The sequence below is a fragment of the Triturus cristatus genome, chromosome 3_1 (assembly GCF_964204655.1).
Source record: "Triturus cristatus chromosome 3_1, aTriCri1.1, whole genome shotgun sequence".
Classification (NCBI taxonomy): domain Eukaryota; kingdom Metazoa; phylum Chordata; class Amphibia; order Caudata; family Salamandridae; genus Triturus; species Triturus cristatus.
Window position 1 is genome coordinate 203,934,401 of NC_140583.1, and position 20,579 is coordinate 203,954,979.

Genomic DNA, 20,579 nt, shown 5'->3' on the forward strand with positions numbered 1-20,579 from the left:
ACTCAGGTATGTGGTGTCTAGTGCAATAAAACATCTTTCTGCATACTCTGTATGGGAGGTTAACACTGCCACCGTGGTGTAGCTGTAATTAGTGCATGCAGTGCAGTGGTACTGGAGTTTTACAGTCTGCACCCCAGTTATGAGTGGGTTTTAGCACCCCACCAGGGTACAGAGAGTCCATTTTACTTCCTTGAATGAGGACGCATAGCTTCCTTGCTTCTCTACTGCCCTGCCCACCCAGGCCTCCACATTTTCTTGCTCTACTTAAGAATATTTTCTCTCGTGTTACATGTAAGCGTGGGGCTTCCAGCCCTTGTTAATGGTAGGAAATGGGTCAACTGACGTAACACCAGTTATCATACAGAATTTACGTTTACTAATGTTTGTACATTATTTAATGCTTTTCTTCTTGTTGCTTTACAGCTGTAAATTACAGAAGAAGGGCACAGCTTCCGGCGAGACAGTAAGACTATCTTAAATATTCACTCCTTGCTTGTTGTCATGTTGATTTGGATGCAACTGCACCCGCTACCACGGCTGTGTGATAGACTGGTGCTTTCTGGGTGTTCAACTGAGCTTCCAGTGAATGAATTAGACTAACACACCTGAAATCGCTGATTTGTAGGTGAAAAGGTCAGGGCTGGAGACAGTGTCTGTAAAGACTTGGAGGGTGGTGGCAACTCCAGTAAGAACAGTCCCCTCAGATGCGGTCCCATGAAGGGTCTAATGATTGTTTACATTCTGGGGAACCGATAGCATCTGCACAGAACCCACGGAAGAGATTTGTTCTCTTTAAGCTCAAAGACCTTTTGAGTATATGTCATATGTTATGTTTTCTGTATTTGTAACGAGCACTATCAACCGAAGGGGTATCCTGGTGTTGGACAGGTGTGTGTGCCTAGCCCTACCTATGGTAGGTTGGTTAGTTGAAGAGGTAGGTGTTCAGCTTCTTGCAGAATTCAAGAGGGGTCTGATGTAGAGTGGGAGGCCGTTCCAAGTGTTAGGAGCGATGTAAGGGAATGCCCGTTCTCTTGACCTGGTTCTGTGTAGATGTGGGATGGGAATGCAGATATTTAGCAAAGATCAACCAGCGGATCTCGATCCACCGTTTGGGGAAAGACTGCGCTAAGGAATTTAATATTCTTAAAATCTCAACTTCAACTTCAGTAAGACTGTGCAGACCCTCTTGCATTCCATAATCAACTCAGTCTCATAGCCGTACATGGAATGAAAGAGTTCAGGTTAGTGGGTGCTATTGCTTAATATAATGTAATTAAATCCTCGGACTGCCTGCATTTGGAATTCAGTTTACCACAGTCATGTTTATATAGCTATATGCCTAAACGTGTGCTTCTGTATTCACACTCAGCATCTTGGTGGCGTACATCACGGTTCTCATTTTGAAGTTAATCTTCTACTAGGATCAAATACTACAAGTACTTTTTTTATCAAGAATCTATCTACAGCTATTAGGAATTTATCTTAAACTTTTAAAACTCAAATATGGAGCTGGGGCTTGATAAAATAGAAGCGTCTTTTATGATGTTACACAGGAAATTTGTTACCATGGGTGCGAAGGACCCCATTTTTAAACTCCTTCACTTAAACTCCTACCTGTTTCCAGTGTTTGTTGAAGTCCACCGGAGTAATCTGTGATTTAACCATTTGTACAGTCGTAAACATTATTGGATAAAGATCTTTTTACGAATTTCTGTGTTCGGTCATGTCAGGTTATATTGTAAATTCTTAGTGAATCAAGCATGGAAACATCGCCATTAGTTCATACCTAAATTTGGAGAAAGAAGCGACTCTGCAGAAAACGTTTTGAGAATCAGGCTTGCTATGTACTAGATTTTCGTTCAGTCACTGCTGAATATGAAGATGCCTTGATTTATTAAATGTTGCAAGAAACCTTGCAGCCTTAGTAAAGAAGCATTGGCAAAACCAGTAGGTCGGCCACTGACATGCAGAAATATAGCTTTAACTGCATCATTTTTTGTTTTGTCGTGTTTTTATATGACTTTATTTTTTGAAGAGGCTGACATATGCTTGCCTGTACAGAAAAAAAAAACATTTGCCAAAAGCTAAAATATTTTTTTGTCTCAAAAACTCATATTTGCCGTAACAGCCCTCACCCTCTCGGAGTTGAACAGTGATTCGTTCAACTGCACCGGAGTGTTTGTGTGATGCTTTTGTGTTCAAAATGATGATGGAAAGTGATTTTTTGTATTACCTTTAAAACACAAAGTTGAGGATTATAGTGAAGAAGATGTTGGATTCCTGTCACATATTCCACATCTGCAGCCAATAGGGATGGAAATGAGCAGTTTTCTCTGTGCAGTAGACAGTCATTCTCACGCGTTCCCCCTCCACCATTGCCTTCACAGCTGAAAATGTTGACTTTTGAAGGGAAACCACTGGCCCAGAAAGTCATGCTTTCGATTCCACACGCTTTTTTATAGCCCTGACATTTAATCTACTATTCTGCACGGCTCGTAAACACAGGCTGTTGCCGAGAGGTCCCAGCTGTGAAACCTGGAAAGATGCGCGAACTCCCCTCCTCTCACCAGCGCCACTAATACCATGCAGTATTCGACCCGCGCCCTTCCTGCCAGGCCCTTCCTGCCAGGCCCCTGAAGTATTCCAGTGCTCCCAGAGCTCATGGGAAGGGATGAGCTCTCTGCCCCTCACCCCCCTGGCTGCAGTTTGGGCCTAAAAGTGGGTTTTCATGTATGCCACGGCAAATTAAGCAACACATATTACTTGTCATTTATATAATTTGTCGTCATTTTTTTTTATAGCGCTTCATGCCAAACGTTTGTTTTTTCTAAACGTTGCAATGAGCCCATGCTCTTGGGGCACTGGGCTGCCAATCCTGGAGTCAGTAGGCAGTTAGTTGGCCGGCGCCATTGCTGGAGTTCAAAGGTCACGGTTGTACACTATGACACAGCAGCTTGCTGGCAGGCCGGACATAATTCAAAAGTTAGCGTTAATAATGCATTCACCTTTTAATCATTATTCATCATATGATCAGGTGATGTTCGGGGCTTGTCCTTGTTATTCCATATTTGGGATACTCCCCCTGCAGACTCTAGGCTTAACTCGCTAAACAGACGATAGTATTTGCTAGAACGGTGTGCCGTGGGGAAGGCTGTGCAGCATGGCTAGAATCCGTTGACAAAGTCAGTAAGTGTCAAAGGTACGACCTATTGGTTTTGCCAATGCTTGTTAAGTTTATTAAATCAAATATGTGTCTTGGTTCTTATTTAAGGACGTCCAGGTAAGCATGCCAAATTTTATAGTGAAACTTCGCAGGGCCTTCAGTTTCCCTCACTCACTTAAAGGACATAGTTTAAAATTGACAAAAACATAAGCCGGTAATGCAGTGGTAGGTTATTTTGGTCAGGCACAAAGCATGCCAAAGGTTTGACTGTTAGGGAAAGTCTATTCCAGTACACAGCTATGCCTCTCTGTCTGAGGGGCACGTTACACACTTTTCACACAGGGTGAGAAGCCAGTTTTCGCCTTTCATCCACAGATGGTCTAATTTGATAGAGACTTCTGGCTGCAGATTCCTTACCTTAGAATTTGCCAAGGCGTCAGATTGGATCTCGAAAACTTTTCACGAGCAGTACTCCAGCGCACCCTTAGGTGGTATTGATTGGCTCCACGTCTGTCATCGGCGTTGTCCGCGCTGGAAATTATGTTGCTGTACCTATAGAGGCACCACCCAGGCTTGCTGACGTCACTTCTTTTCTTTCCGCGCCAGCCAGCGCTGATACGAAAAAGAGCTACCCCTCTGTTGTTTTTTGACAGGCTTTTTTCTACGTTTTTGTTGACTCCCTTTGAGGTTTACCTCCTGGTGTGTCGAGGAATGTGTTCGCGCAAGTCAGATTTTAAACCCTGCGCCGTCTGTCACTGATGTCGGTATTGCTCCCGCTACTAGTTTTTCTGTGGTGCCTGGTGCACCACCACGACACCAAGGTGTTTTCCGGTTACCGGGCTGTGACTCCAGTGGCTGTGAGGGAGCCGTCCCTGAACCTGCTAGCGACCTGGCATGCAACTCCGCGTAAGTCGAGATGAAGGTCCCGCGATCGTTCTTTCACGCAAAGTCTTCCTCGTCCCATTTGAAGTCCCTGGCACACTCGGTATGAGGCACAAAAAGAAGAGCAAGAAGTCGAAGTGTTCTTTGACTTCTCGTCCGACGAGGAGAGGCAGCCTCTGTGTTCTAGGCCATGTTCCCCGGAACCTGCACCTGGGCCATCTCTGCACCTCCGCGAATTTCTAAAGACTAAAGCGACCCCTGCCCAATTGAAAGAGTTTCATGAGTCCATGCGCCTTGTATTTGGGCAGCCCGACCACGTCGATGAGCCTTCGGGGTCAGAAGGGGCCCTATCTGGTTCCGTGCCAGAAGCTCTGGCCACAGTTATCCAATACTGGATCCAGACCGACGTCAGTCATGCCATCTCGACCTACACCGTCGCCGGTCCAGATGCCGATACTTCCATCTGGCTGAGCCTGATTGTGTTTTTGAGAGATGTCCAAACTTCCCTTATGGACATGCCCTTCAATGGCACCCATCTCTTCGAAGACTAGGCAGATTCGGCGTTCTAGCACTTTAATGATTCTCGTGCTATAAGCAGGTCCTTAGGCCTCTCAACTGTCCCTCGGCCACCTCAATCTGCCTTTTGCTGCTACAGACAGAAGGGGCTTCCAGCCTCACAAAGTCCCACCCAGACACCGCACTGGCTCCCTAGCCTCTGTGTGGCCAAGGGCACGGTACCCACAGACCTCGTGGGTCAGGTGGCCAGCAGTATGGTCTGTCCTCCAAAACGTGCTAGTCTGCCCCTTTACCACCATGGGCACCCAGTTGGTGGGTGGATTCACCATGGACTGCCATGGGCTTCCCCACTGGCAGTTCATAACATCGGACAGGTGGGTTCTGCAGATTGTCCTAAGGGGCTACTCCTTCCCCTTCAAGACTACCCCTCCCCATGCCTTCATCTAATGACCAGATGACTGTGGATCATCTTTCCCTTCTCCGCTAAGAGGTTTCGTCTCTCTTGGCCAAGAGAGCCATAGGGAGAGTTCCGGAGCCAGGAGTAGCTGTAGTTGTTAATCCTGCTACTTTCTGGTTCCCAAAAAAGATGAAAAGGGCCTTCCCATCCTTGATCTCCGAACTCTCAACCTCTTCCTCACAAAGGAGAAATTAAAAATGCTCACGTTAGCTCGGGCCCCGTCTGCCCCGGACTCAGGGGACTGTATGTTAGCGTTGGACTTGCAGGATGTTTATTTTCATATTCTCATCCTGCCTGCCCGCCAGCTCTACCTGTGGTTTACAGTAGGCCACGAGCACTTTAAGTTCACTGTGCTTCCTTTTGGCCTTACCAGCGCCCCTTGGGTTTTCACCAAAATAATGGTGGTGGCCGCAGCTCATCTACGGAGGCCAGGGGTGCCAGTCTTCCCCTACCTCGACGGCTGTCTGTTGAAGGCGGGCTTGCCCTAGGATGTCGTCTCCCACCTCCAGACTATGGCAAACCTTCTGCACTCCCTTGGGTTCACTATCAACATGCCAAAGTCACACCTAACTTTCTCTCAAACGCCCCCTTTCATTGTATCTGTTCTGACAAAGTGCAGGTTCAGGCTTATCCCCCGAGCGGCGATTCCAAGATATTCAGGCTATGATATTTACATGTCAGCGTCTATCCTGGGTTTCAGTAAACTGACTCTGAAGCTTCTAGGCCTCATGCCTCTTGCTGGTGACACATGCCAGCTGGCATATCCGGGATCTGCAGTGGGACCTGAAGTTTCAGTGGGTGCAAAATCAGGAGAATGTCTGCGACCTGGTCCAGATCTCTGGGAGAACTTCAACCTATCTTCAGTGGTGGCTCACAAACCGCGATTGGATCAGAGGCAGACCCCTCTCCCTTACCCAACCAGATCTCACAGTAGTGACAGATGCTCCTGGATTGGGGCAGCCAACTAGGGGAGGTGGAAATCAGAGGACTCTAGCCTCTGGTGGAATTTCAGACTCCAGATCAACATGCTGGAGCTCCAGGCTATCCGACTGGCATGTAAAGCCTTTCTTTTCTCCATCAAGGGAAGGATGTTACAAGTGTTCATGGGCAACACCACCACCATGTGGTATTGTATCGGTGGTCTAGGCCCGTCCAATATGTTTAGGAAGGTACTGGTAAACCCGATGGCCTCTCTGACTATCAAACCAGCCAATTTTAAAATTGTAGGCGACTGAATCTTTATTTGGACGTACATTTGGATGGCTACATTGTTAATTTCTTAGATGACCTGGCTGCTTGTCAGCTCATGCAACGTGTGGTTGGCGCCACCCACATGGCTGGGCATCTCCTGGATCCAGGTTTTTCGAATCTTAATCCTTTGAAGGTACTCACCCCTATTCCTATGACATAGACAGATGATTTCCTGATCCCTGTGTCCATATGCCTAGTAGGCCATAACTAGTTTTCTCGCCCAGTCCTTCGGTCTAGATGTCCTTGGCATAAGCTTGACCTCCGAAAATGTGAAAACATTCTCCAGAAGCGGTGCCCGCTGCTAAAACCTAAAGTGGAAGAGGCTAACAATAATGTCCAGAACTGGCACTCCTCTGTGCTAGACATTTTTGTCCCCGTTAGACCGGTTCGAAGCAGTAAAAAGCAGGCTGCACCCTGGTTCACGTAATCACCGATACCGGCAAAAAAAGAACTGCAAGGCTCTGGAAACTCTTGGAGGAGATCATACGGCGATGAAAGAAAACACTACAGAACTGCCATTAAATCATATCATAAATTGATCAAGTACTCTAAAGCTGACAATTTTGCTTACTAAATAAAGTCTAGCAATAATCCCTCTAAAGTAATCTCTCTCCTTAACAGTTTAACTAAACCAGTACTTGCCGTGGATCATATGGACGCCTCCAATGACCATTGCGAGAAGTTGGCAAAGCACTTCATCAGCAAAGTGGAAATCCTCTACTCCAGCTTCACTGTCAATCTTCCTGACTCCTGCCCAGTCAGTTCAACTGGCATCATCTTGCCACGGCTTCACTGATTAATTCCGATGACCCTGCCAGAGCTGCATATCCTATGGAAGAATGGCAAATCTGGCTCTCCTGCCGATCCTCTCAGGCCAGACTTGTTTAGGAAGCTACAGGACTGCGTCTCCACTCCCTGCCTTGAATTGATAAATCTCTCGTTGGCATTTGCATTGGTGCCTAGTCCCCGGAAGCATGCCAAAGTCATACCTCTCCTGAAAACCCACGTTGGATGCTTCAAAAACAGAAAATGTCTGTCCGATCTCTCTTATGCCATTTCTTGCAATAGTAACAGAGACTCATGTCAATGCCATTTTAACTAACGTCCTGGAGTAAAATCACATTCTAGACATTTCCCAGAATGGTTTCAGCTCACGGCACAGTACAGAGCCTGCTCTACTCGCAGTCACTGAGCAAATTCGCGGTTCTCTGGATGAAGGCAGTTCCTCTGGTCTGATTTTACTTGACGTAAGTGCTGCTTTTACACTGTTTGCCACAACATCTTGCTTCAACGCCTGCGAGAGATTGGGGTTGGTGGCTCTGCTTTGACTTGGTTCTCCTCTTTTCTTGCTGACCGCTCTTTTCAGGTGGTGTCTCCTCGTATTTGCTCCAACTGGGATACTTTACACCATGGCGTCCCCCAGGGCTCATCCCTGAGCCCTACGCTGTTTAACATTTACATTCGGCCATTGGCCAAGGTTGTGAAATCTCTGGGCTTTGTGCTGGTGTCCTATGCTGACGACACCCAGCTCGTATTCTCTTTCTCCGGGACTCCTTCATTAGATCTAATCAACTTCCAAAAAGGAATGAAGGCTTTCCTGCACATGTTCACCAAACATTACTGTCTGGATAGTTAGGTCTGCTGGGATGGGCACTTTGCCAGTTTCTTTTTTTTTTTTTTTTTAAAGAGTTTCATATAGCGCGAACTAGACCCAATGCTTCGGGTATCGGAGCGCTTTATATGAGCACCAGTTTCGTTACAGATAAACACATTAATTTTCTTTTGTTAGGCACGGGGAGATTAAGTGATTTGCCCAGAATCACAGGATATGCAACGTCGTTGTCGAGACACGAATCCGGTTCCTCAGGTCCGAGGTCGACCGCTCTAGACGTAAGGCTACATCCTCTCCCCTTAGTTCGGTCCTGCAGGACTTTCCCCTTTAAAATTGGTTCTCAGGTCCACCTCCGGGAAGGGTATTTCTTGGGTATCTATTCTAAGGTAAGGAATCTGCAGCTAGAAGTCTCTTATCAGATGAACAAGTTATTTACCTTCGCTAATGCCATATCTGGTAGAGACTATATCTAGCCTCTGGTTCCTTACCGACCCACCCATCCTCCTCACTCTTTGAATGGATTTCTTGCGACCGGGATGGCTCCTTTCAGGTCCCTAGTTTTGACAAACTAGTAGTCAGTGTTCTTCATGGTTCTGATTTTCTGTTTTGGAAAATCGTGAAAAGTACCTGACATCAGCACGCCTGAGCGGGGCATATATAGGTACCGCAACCGCATTTCTGGCATGGACGACGGACGCCGAGCGACACCACCTACCCCCGCGCAAGGGTACTGCTCATAAAAAATCTTTTGGATCCAGTCAGACACCTGGGGAAATTCTAAGGTGAGGAGTCTGCGGCTAGATATAGCCTCTGCCAGATACAGGCCATACAAACTTTATTATAGTTACTGTTTAACTGACATTTGAACAGCTTTTATCTATTTTTTGTAGCGTGTGAAACACTTTCTTGCCCCTGCAGCTAGGTCTGGGCTATGCAACTATGCTGAATAAATACAAATAAAATCGTTTACCCAGTTTTGTCCATTTTAAGATTCACTTAAGGTGTTTTGTTTAAAAGCAAGTAAGAGAGGAATGAGTGGATTACTAACAACTTGCATAGCTCTCTTTATGGACTCCACAGCCCCAGAGATTTACAAGCAGGGTAGAGTATGAAAAGAACAGGCATCCTGCAAGCTTTGAGGATCGATTCATTCCTCATAAATTGTGGTATCCTGGTTGTGAATAAATGACTGTAGACCGGTGGATTTAATTCAACTCATGTTCGATATACCCTCATTTAATTGTCAATTTTCTGTCATTTTGAAAGTCCTGTTATTTTTTTGTTACTTTGATGAAGATTGTAATTTGATTTCTCAGGATTTTTTAGGTCTGGCTAAGCAGAGGTGTAGTAGTTTGGTGACTTCATGACATAAATTCCTCAAAAAATATATAATAGGAAGAAGACCACCGAGAGAAAGGGCTTGGGGTCAGCCCTCTATTGCCTTTGACTTTCGTGTGTTTTTGTTAGTTTTCCATCCGAGCATTTTATGCATGGTTCTTTTGTCCTATTTGTGTTCCCTTTACGTTTCTGGTTGGGACACCAAGCAGTCCTTTTGTTAGACTGCAGAAGCTGCTTGAAGTGTAGCCTTGCAGTCCCATGCCAGTGTGTGTTTGGTATATTTACTTTGCTGACATAGCATTTGAATGGACATGTATGCCTTGGTTAGGAAGAGCGTGCTGTTTCCCTTAGCCTGTCATAAATAGACCTTGATATTTGCTAATCCCCAGTGCACGTTCTTTGGTTTTACCCGTTGGATTTGTCTTTTGTGTTCACAAAGTAAAGACATTTGTGTACAGACTCTTTCTTGACAGTGCTACAAACTTACTATGAGTTTCTGTATGAAGTGCCTGGGACACAGAAATGGTAATGATTCCAACACGTATAGAACAGCAATGTGTACGTGTTATAACTGATGTTCCTTACATAGACGCATTGATAGTGTGGCATATTTAACCCAATGTTGGGCCAATAACATTATTTATTCCCTATTTACACGTGCCAGAAAGGTAATCGGGTGCAGAATGCACACCTGTTAGTTTGTGAACACTGCACATTTAGAAACTTGCAGGTGTGCATTTCCATCCTATTTTTGCCTGCATGAGTTGGTTTAGTAAACTTTTGAGACGTAGTGTAACATTACCATGGCCTCATTTCAAGCTCGTGATTAGGGCTCCCGGTTTTATGGTTTTGATTATTTTGACATTTCCGTCTGTATTTATCCATATTTATTTTGTGTCAACTTTATCTGTATTTATCCATATTTATTATGGGTTTTGTGATAAAAAATACAGCAGAAACTGGTATATTTCCACATTTTTTTAACCACTAAATATGCAGTCATGCTCAAATGCTTGCCAGGTTTCAGTGATATGTTATGTTATGGCGTCCCTCAGAAGATAAATCAATGCACTTATATGAAAATATGCACATTTCAGTATCAGCCTTGTGCATATCAACTGCTGTTTAAGTCTCTTTACAAAAATTCAGTTCTTTTTTAACCCCCTTACCTACCAATGCACACAGTATTTGGCCTGGCAGTCATGGCAAAGTGTATTTAGGATCACTCAACAAGCACCCAATTTCCGTTTCTATCCGCATTTAAAAATAAATACAGACTAGAAAATAAATGGTTTTCAGTCTGTATTTATCTGTAAAAATCAGTAAAAACGGAAAACAGGGAGCTAGGAGTCATGATGCAGCTGTAGTGTGAGTCCTAGAAAGAGTACTCTCAAATCCCAGAATTCTGAGCTTGGGTCAACCTCACCTGCAGCTCCATTTCACAACAAACAGGTTCCTTTTTATTGCAGCCATCATAGGATGTGGGCATTAGGTCTTTAAACAAAGAAGTGTAGACTATTTACCAAGCGCTGCATATCACCGTGACATATCTATAAAGTTATTCCACCCGGCACTGAGGCGTTGGGAGCCCCCACCTCCGAGGCGAACCAGGTTAGTGAGACTAGCATTTGTGAGGGCACTCTATGCGTTACAGGCCCACACCTCTCCAATGTAATCTCCAAGTCCCAGCGAGAGTTTCACTTTCTGACTCTATCCAATGATCTCTTTTTTTATAGTGTGACCCAGTCTTTTAATCCAGCGTGTTCTATTTTTAGATAATTATCTTCTTTCAAGAAAAACAGTGCACTAGCATTTTATGCAAATACCTCTGATTAACGCTCGTTCTAAAAGCTCAAATGCAGTCTTAATGATGGGGTTTGAGATGGCAAGAATGGAAGCGAGTAGGAAAGGCAGGAAATAGAATGCAAAGTTACCTTAAATTAATTTTCAAATTAAGCTTTTTTAGGTTAGATGAAGAAGCTTCGTTGTTTTCCTTTCGTAACTGCCAGACCCACAATCCTTTTCTGGAATTGTTTAAGATCTTTGCATTCGTTTTATTACACTCGGAAGACAATGTAGGTAGATCACCTGGTTTGGTTTGCTCATTAGCATCTATTTCTAGTTACTTTTAGAATGGCTTAGAATCATCCTTTTGCCACTGATGGGTCCCTTTTTGATTATGTCTGTTCCCTTTGGCCCAAGATATGTGTCTTGTTGAAAATTATTTGATAATTTGAATTCAGAGAGCATATCTGAAGATCTGACTCCCACAAATCTTGCATTCGGGCATTTAAGACCTTGAGGAGCACATTAAGTCGTTTTTATTTGCGACTCCTGTGTCAATAACCATAAATGCTCAACAGTGTAAAAGTCTGATAACGCTATGTAGCACTGATTTAATGTGTTGCTGGTTCTTGTGAGTGATCAGTCACTTTTTAAGAATTTGTGCATGCTGCCGCCTTTTACTTTCAAAGTCTCCAGGGACATGAATGACTCAATCACTGTCTGTTTCTTTGTGCTGCTCTTTAGTGCAGAAATTACTTTTCTGAGTCTCATATAGTTTTGTATTTTAGTCTAATAAATGTCTGCAAGTTTTCATTTTTCAGATTATCCCATGCTGATGAATTTGAAGTAGTCCTAGTTTATTCATGTTTGTAAGTGTATTGCTTTTCCATTGACTTTGACGTTCGTAGGTTATTCTTTATAAAAACATAGTTCTAGATTTCTGTTTTTCTGTGCAGACTTGCATAACTTTTTGGATGATGTTGCCTTTGTTTTCCTGTTTTGGTGTGTGTCTACAAAATAGTTTTATGTTACAAGTATGAGTGCCGTAACATTGCTATTTCTACATCTACTCCAGCGTGTGTGGGTTGATGGCTCAATTAAGCACTCTCAGTATGGTCATTTGTGGGGTAGGGTGTCTGAAACTTGCCTTACGAACCTGCAACTTTCAGAATTATAGCAAGATTTTTATTTTACAGCCCAGTAAGAATTATGTCCAGCTTGTGAACTATGCAAATAGAGCTCAAACTATTAACTTGTGGAACAAATACAGGTATTGGCGCAAACACTTTATCTTTTTGACATCTGACTTTCCTGTCCCCCTAAATTTAATTATTACCCTTCATTGTAAGTTTTGACGTGAATGAGAATATATTTCATCCGGATTATCCGTTTAAAAAAAATATTGTTTCAAACACATGAATCAGTCCAAATCTAAATTCTAAAGAAAGGCCCCATATTTTCATAGATTCATAAATATTTTCTATGATATGATAGCTTCTTCATAAGAATTTTTATTTTTGTGGTCGATGCTTTGGGTGTGCCTGGCTGTTATAATGCCTAATTTAGATCGTTTTAAGAAGTTCCCTTTCTGAGTGTACTCTAATATTACAAGATTTTCTTAACAATAGACGTGTTCCAGATCATTTATATCACAGATGTCAAATGTATTAATTTCATCAATATTGTAGCATCTTTCTGTTGGATTTGTGATGGAGGGTAACACTTTTGGATTTGCAGCATTACTGTATAGTATTTGGACATTTAGTTGTATTTGTTTTCCAGTCATTACTGCTTCCAGCAGTATAAATGGTGTGACAAGAGCAGACATTGCTCCACCGTGTTGGCTCTGTGTTAAAAATATCTTATAAAGCGTGATGAAGAGTGAAAGCTGCACTAGGAAAAGCCTCACCAAAGCAGTGGTTAACTTAGGTTTTTTATTATTTCTATTATTTTTGTCCAAGCAAGAAAACCTCTTGTAACACTACTCTCCCTCTTATCTGTTTTCATTCAGCTGTCCTCCACATCATTATTCCCCATTCCTCTATAGCAGACTCCTGGTCATTATTCCCCATTCCTCTATAGCAGACTCCTGGTCATTATTCCCCATTCCTCTATAGCAGACTCCTGGTCATTATTCCCCATTCCTCTTTAGCAGACTCCTGGTCATTATTCCCCATTCCTCTATAGCTGACTCCTGGTCATTATTCCCCATTCCTCCATAGCAGACTCCTGGTCATCATTCCCCATTCCTCTATAGCAGACTCCTGGTCATTATTCCCCATTCCTCTATAGCAGACTGCTGGTCATTATTACCCTCCCTACCCACCATGGCAGCCAACTCCGTCGTCCACTGTTTACGCTGTTTCATTAGATAACCTGAATGAGGTCCCATTTAAAACTCATTTTCTCCCTGACAAGGGGGCTGTCATCAGGCAGATACAATGGATCTTTAAACATCACATCCAAACATATCTTTCTGGCTAAGATTGATTTGGTGTCTTTACATCTACTTCTGCAGTACCAATTTTTAAAGCAAGTGTGTCCTTCCCACAAATTTAGATGGTCTATAGTCTTAAAGTGCAGCACTATTATGTGTGCTCCTACCAAGAGTTGCATAATTTAGGTATTTTATGATTTGCTTCTTTTTCGTCTGAATGATTGCTAGACCATGTGATACAATCCCACTTCTTGTATTTAATTGTATTAAATAGAACTTGGAGTTGACCAAACATTTTTATGCACCTGATTTTAATAGTGGATGTAGAGTCATTTTTGTTTCGGAAATGTTAGTTTAGTTGAACTATTTGTCCTGCTTTATTTTAATAATTCCTTCTACGGGAGTACCTGTCTGACTTTGTGCATGGCTTTTTATTGTTATCATTTCTATTTATTATTCAGCATTCTGACTATTTCATGTAACATTCTTCTGATCTGCTTTTTTTTTTTTTTTTAAAGTACACTGTCCTATAATGTTAGGCACAACTTGGTATTTCCCCATGGCTGGAATGATTTACAGTGTCATTTATCTCCCCACACTATTGGAAACGGGTCATCACTCAAAGCATTTGTTAAAGTAATGTCCATAGATCAATGCCAGAGACTTTTCTTTTACTTTCAAGCGAGCCTAGTGTATTGTATTTCTGAATGGAGGATTTATTTCATCACATGTTGCTGTCACTCAGTTTGGGTTTATTCAGTGGCCAAAGGAAAATAGAAGTTTTCCTGTGGTCTGATCACATTTTATTTGTTTCAGTAATGTGAAAGTGTTTAACTTTTATCTGAGCTCTTTGGCAAAGCTGTTGTATGAACACACAATTTGTCATGTATGCCAATAACATCCGATTTATTTTTCGGTATCTCCAAATAGTAACACAACCACACTCCACTTCTTACTTCTAAAAATAAAATATTTAAAGTTAAATTGTGAAAAAAAGCAGAGATGGTGCTTGCTGTCTCGGAAAATCAATTAAATTGATCTTTTTTGGTCTACTTGTAAGGACCCTACTCCAATTCATGCAAAGTCCATTCTGAAATTAGGGATATATCTGTGGACAATAAGCATTGTGCTGAACCTCAAGTAGCCAACGTTTCTAAACTGTGCTTCCTTTTTTTAGGTCTCGCCTGACCCAGCACATGCGCTGGTCTGGCGAGACTTTTTGAGAGGGCTCAAAAAAGTGCTACCAGGCCAGCCTAGAGCTACAGTGCATGTGCGCGCGCCACGCTAAACTGCGATTACTTTTACTTTCGCGGCCGCTTTGATGTTTGATCGCGATCACTTGCACGGCCGCTTGGCATAGCCAATAGGTCTCGCTTTTGGGACCTTATAAGTATTTAGTTATGCAACTGTTGCATGGCTAAACACTTATATGGTCCCAAAGGCGAGACCTATTGGCTATGCCAATGCTTGTTTTAGGTCTTGCCGAGCGACGCAGCGTATGCGCTGCGCGCCTTGGCGAGACCAATAGTCGTCGGTTTGGTGGCCGAAGGGGGAAAGGGATGTGCACGCTCACCAGGCGCCCGGACAGCCAATGTGCACGCTCATGGCTTCTCTTTCAGACAGCCGATGTGCATGCTCATTATAAGTGCGCGATGCACGGTCCGTCCCCTCCCGTTCTGTGCCCGGTCCGCGGCACTTCTTGTTGTTGACTTGTATGCGCTGCTTCCATCTCTACATCCGGTCAGACACTACCTCAGACACTACCTCAGAGTCCCGACAGCTGCTGGGCATGGCGTGCCATGCACACTCAGCACGCCGTACTTTTTGTGTTCGCATATTGGTGGCAACAATCTCCCCATGGTAATGGAGGATCATGTAAAAACACTTCAAATTTTGCAGCTCGCATTAAGGAGGTACATTACTTTGATTTACTCCACCTGCACTTTACGCTCTACCTCCGCTTCCTTATAGCTGCTCCAGTAACACAGCTGCTGGCCATGGGGTACGGTGCAGACTCGGCCCGCTGTACTTTTTGTTGTTTGTTTTCACTGCTCCCCGCTCGATTTCTGGGCACCTTCCACTGCGTCTGAGCGCCGCAGCAGCATGGACATAGCGTGTCGTGCAGACTCAGCCCACCGAATGGTTTATGTTTGTATAATGGTGCCAAAAATCTCCCCTTGGTGACAGAGGATCTTCACAGTATGGGGCTCAATGGGAAGCGATTACTACTTCTCATTTTGCGGCTCGCATTAAGGAGGTACGTTACTATGATTTACTCCACAAAAAAACAGGGATGAATGCCACTAGCTAGAACACGATAAGCTCATTGGTTGATGGAGCTTGCCTTAAAGTCGGAGGTGCCTGTAAAAATGTTATGGGTTCTCCCCCCAACGATGAGGGATATTAACCTCGTGCTCACGTGGCAAGGTTGACGTGCTGAAAGCAAGTAATTTTGTTACTAAAAAGTTAAATCTCTGCTGCTCACGTGCAGTCGTAGTCTGCATGGTCCAGATTAGCAAAAATGTTTGAACCTGCAAACAAGCAGTCTGATGTATGCCATCCCATTGCAGTAAGCACTTCTGGTATGGGTTTCCGCTGTAGCCTTTTCTGCCCAACATCCCCAGCATTCAATGATTCAGTAGCCATCATCCATTTGCACTGGCCAGGTTTGCCTTCTGGTCTTTGTGGAATGACTGGACTGTTTCAGTAGCTTGCCGGTTCCTATAAGATCCTCTAGTCTGTTCAAGCTTTATGGCAGTCTTACTTGCATGTACATACCCCTAGCCTATTGTAGCATTTTGTGTTCATGTAGCATTTTAGGCTGATGTTAAATAGATGGCTTCAAATACGGAGCCTTTAATACAAGCAATAAAATTGCTATGTTTACCGTGGACAGACTCGAAAAAATGTTAGATTTAGACAGAATTATTTTGTTTTGCAGCGGTCAGTGTTAAAAGGTCTGGGAATCACCCGTCCTTCCAGTTCCCATTGATGTTTGTAGAGATGTCAGTTTCTGCTTCTTCGCTGCTTTCAGAAATTTCCTGTCTCCTTAATTGTAACTGTGAACTGATGGTGCATCATTTCTCCCAGACTGACAGCCAGTGGCAGTAGAACTGCAGCACGGTTAGCAGTTTGACAGATTGAATAAAAGTCTCATGAGGCACCCTAGCCAGCGGCATATGATTTTTTTTCTGACATGCACTACTCTTGGCCTTTAAATTTATGAACTCCGTGACTGACTTGGGCTTTAATTTAATAACATTGGAACAACCAGGTTTAAAACTGGTTGAAGGCAAAAGAGGATGCTGTGGGAATCACAGAAGCATCGAAAAGAACATAAGGAGGCCTATCAATAAAAGTTTGTACTGACCTTAAAAATATAATATTTCTAAAAAGCCTTTACACTTTAAAAAAAACAGCCAGGACAAGGAGGAACATAAGGAAAACCACAAGCAGTTTTTTCAAACACCTTTTTATTCTTTTATTTTCAATAGAAATGCATAATTTTTACATTATTTAGATTCAGTTGAAACTTTTCAACAACCTAGTCTGTTTTATCTGCATTCCTTGACCTTGATTCTAAGTTTCCCAGTCTTAACTCCCATTGTGTTTTGCTCATTTCAAATTTTGTTTCCATTGCCCCAATATTTTATAAAATGTTGTGCTCCCACGGTCTCACAGTATCTCTTTTCCCAACACCAGTCCTATGTGATATAGTATTTACCACATTTTGGCCCTGTAATATGTCCCATGTTACTAGCATTGTCAACTTCGTTGTTGGAGTTTTCATCATATCTAACGGGCACTTTCAAACTTTCCTCTTGGAGATCTTTAATATGTTGTTTAATTTCTGAAACACGTTGACCTCCCTTTTCGTGTTAAATTTGCCACACCTTCCTTTTATCCTCTCCCCTCTGAGGACAACAATAAAAGTTGTCCGTCACAATGTAGTTTCAGAAAGTCTCCACTTGCAATACAAGGCATTACTATAAGCCTGAGCTATTGGCGTTGCAAATAATAATGCAAGGCCTATAGCTCAAATTTTCAGTAATGCGAGACCTATTGCATTGCAAATGCTTGTTTAGAAAGCTGAAAGAAGATCTTTTCGTTCCTGCAGAGTAATCTTAGTAGTGAATGCCATGATTCACTCAAGAATCAATTATGTTAATGCAGTGCTTTTAGTATCACATAAAAGCACCTGGTACAAAATTCTGCAGCTTGCTTTACATGTGATCTAAAGAAACAGGGCTCGGTGACTGCGGAGAGAAGAAAGCTGCACCGGCTTCTAATTAATGCCTTCGTCCTCTTCAAAGCCGTGACCATCCTACACAAGGCAATTTTCTTACAATCAACCAGGTTTTTTGGCAAAGATTTCCAGTGGCATAAGACATCCAGGATCTTAAGATCAAATACCCCAATTCTTCTTAAAAGTGCCAAGGACTCAAACTATCAAAAATGGAGATAGATGCTTTTCTCTGGCAGCAGTGAAAGCCTTGAAAGACTTTACCACTCTTCCTCAGAAGCCTACCTTCTGTTTTGTTTTTTAAATTATCTTTATTGTGGTTTCAAAGGATACTAGTGATAATGGTGTTACGCATCTAAGTCATTTTACAAGCACTAGGACTGTACCAGCAATAAGACCAAATGAACGTACCCAACAGCCCCCCACGCCCCGCTCTTGGGCAAATCTTCCCAGACAGTAAATTGTACATCTTCACAGAAGATAATGCAGACAGTGGCAATAACATAGTACTCCTCAAAATTCAAGCGTGTTCACCTACATCTGGTTCCCTAGGGGAAGTCTCTGAAGTAGGTGCCCTCAAGTCAGTTAGCATGGCTGTCCATGCTGTTAAGTCATCCTCTACTTTCTCACTCCTGTGGGCATGTTTAAGTCAAATTTCTTCTGCTCCCCATTCAGAGCTACCGCTGAGCCAGTCCAGGTACCTAGGGGGTTCTGCAAACATCCACTTCATAGCTGCTCAGTGTTTTGCCAGTACTAGACCCAGTAGGGCAAGCTTCCTACTAAGTTTTTTCTTGGAGAGGGTAGGGATCAGACCCAGTAACACCTGCCTTATTTCTAGCTGAATTTGCCATCCGGTAGCCCTATTCAGATTGTCTAGCACTGCCTGCCAGTAGGGAGTTTGGAGCGCGCAGTACCAGACCATATGCAGAAAATCTGCGGCTAGGCTACCGCACCGGATGCAGGTATGATGGCATGCAAGGTCCTTGACGAGAGATATGTTTGGTGAATAAAGTTGTATTGGATTCATTTAAAGCAAACTGTACAGATCACTTCATGTATACGTATCAATTCCTTTCTTGTCACCGGTTCTGTAAATATCTCAGCCCATTTAACCTGGATGGCGAGGGGGCCTCCAGGAGATCGCTGCGCAATGCACTATAGAGATGCAAAATCAGGCGGAGGCTCCTTGCCATTCCCAATAAATAGTGTTACTAGGTTGTTGGAGCACTATGGGGCATCTGAAAATGTGGACCCGATCGATCGTGCTGTGGCAGAAATGTTAGCATATTGTAAATATTGTCCCGTACCAAGGGTAAAGGTTTCCACAGCGTCATCTCGCTTGATGAAACGCCCATCCGAGTACAGGTCAGTATTGCATCCCTCGTCTTTCCATCTCTGTATGGATTCTGCTATCCTGTGAAACTGCTGCAGAATCCACAGCAGCAGATCATGGGCGTAAGGCGCTAGTCAGATCACTCTCTTAATCGCTCACTCCCATTTCTCTGACACCTGTCATATCAAATAAGTCATGTTCAGGGGGGATGAGGGGTCCCGAGACCCACACATTAACAACACAGGAAGCTCAGAGTCTGCATGAGAGCCCCTCAGAATGGTTTTCTCCCATAAGTCCTCAGGTTCGAGGTATATCAATTTCTTGTTGGAGATGGGCCGCCATATAATAGAGTTGGGGACCTCCAAACTCCCCAGGCTCCATGTCCTTTTCAAAGTGGAGAGCCCCACTCGCTTCCACTTATTAGCCCATAGTAGATCGACTATAAGGCTATCGATCGTCTAGAAGTACTGCCTGAGGATTGTGTATACTGTACCTTGAAGCATTTAGAGACATCGAGGGAGTATTTTCATTTTCACAATTGCGACTCTACCCATGGGGGAGAGAGGCAAGTCCTTCCGGAACCCCACTGATACACGCAAGCTTTTCACCACCCTTCCAATATTCAGCTCCAAGAATGACCCTGCAGTGGGTGCCAGCCAGATCCCCAAATATCGGACTTCACTCATTCCCAAGGGAGCCCGCCGACGAGAGCTCCTAAATTGTCACCCCAGCCAAGGAGCTCAGTGGGTGCAGTTTGGATTTGTTCGGTTGACGTGGAACCCAGAGATTTCTCCAAACTCCTGCATTGCACACAGGAGTATGGATGCCGAATATATTAGCTGTCTGAGACATATCAAAGCGTCATCTGCGTATAGAGAGACCACGTTAGTGGTCTCCCTAATTTTGATTGCCCCCCTTTTCTAAGTGGGAAGGGTATGCCCAGACGTGGGTCCTGAGCTCGCTATACCACCGTTTTAAGCAAGCATGGCAGATGAGGGGTGATGCCATGAAACCGGTCCCAGAATGCTTGTTTGCTCGTCCAGAAAGGACCTGACCGTTTGGGTGGACTGATCCCATGGGGACAAGAGTCAAGGCTGATTTGCATATGGCTAAGTCCAAACTGAAATGGCGTGGCGAGCAAAATAACAATGGATTTAACCCAGATCTGTGACTGGGAGTGAATGTTTGACAATGTTCAACATTCCGTCCAGCATTTTTTTGTGTTGCATTATGAACCATTACTACCAGAGCCTATGAGCGCGAGGCTGCCCGTGCAGATAACTACTCGTACACCTTCAGGAGGTTGTCAGCTAGTATATCCTCATATTTGGAGTAGAACTTGGTAGGAAGACTGTTGCTTCCAGGTGTTTTTGCTATTTTTAAAGCGCCGATTGTGGTAAGAATCTTCTCCTGTGTGATGGTGCCATCTAGGTTGTTACGGTCATCACAGGTGATGCTTGGTAGCAGAACCTCCATTTGGTAGTCCTCGACGTTGTTCAGCATGGATGTCCCTTGTCTAACGTAGGTTTGACTCAAATGGGACTTAAAGACATCATTAATGG

General features: G+C 43.7%; 1 protein-coding gene across 7 annotated transcripts in view; it reads left to right on the forward strand.

The window, feature by feature from the left end:
* TLN2 (talin 2) overlaps nt 1-20,579 on the forward strand; it is a 1,262,084-nt gene that overhangs the window by 356,379 nt on the left and 885,126 nt on the right. For 6 of the 7 annotated variants that reach the window (XM_085643650.1, XM_085643649.1, XM_085643651.1 and 3 more), the window contains one exon: nt 424-463. The exons of the other annotated variant lie outside the window; for it this stretch is intronic. The gene's annotated coding sequence lies outside the window, so the exon portion shown is untranslated. The remainder of the gene's footprint in view (nt 1-423; nt 464-20,579) is intronic. 7 annotated transcript variants of the gene reach the window in all.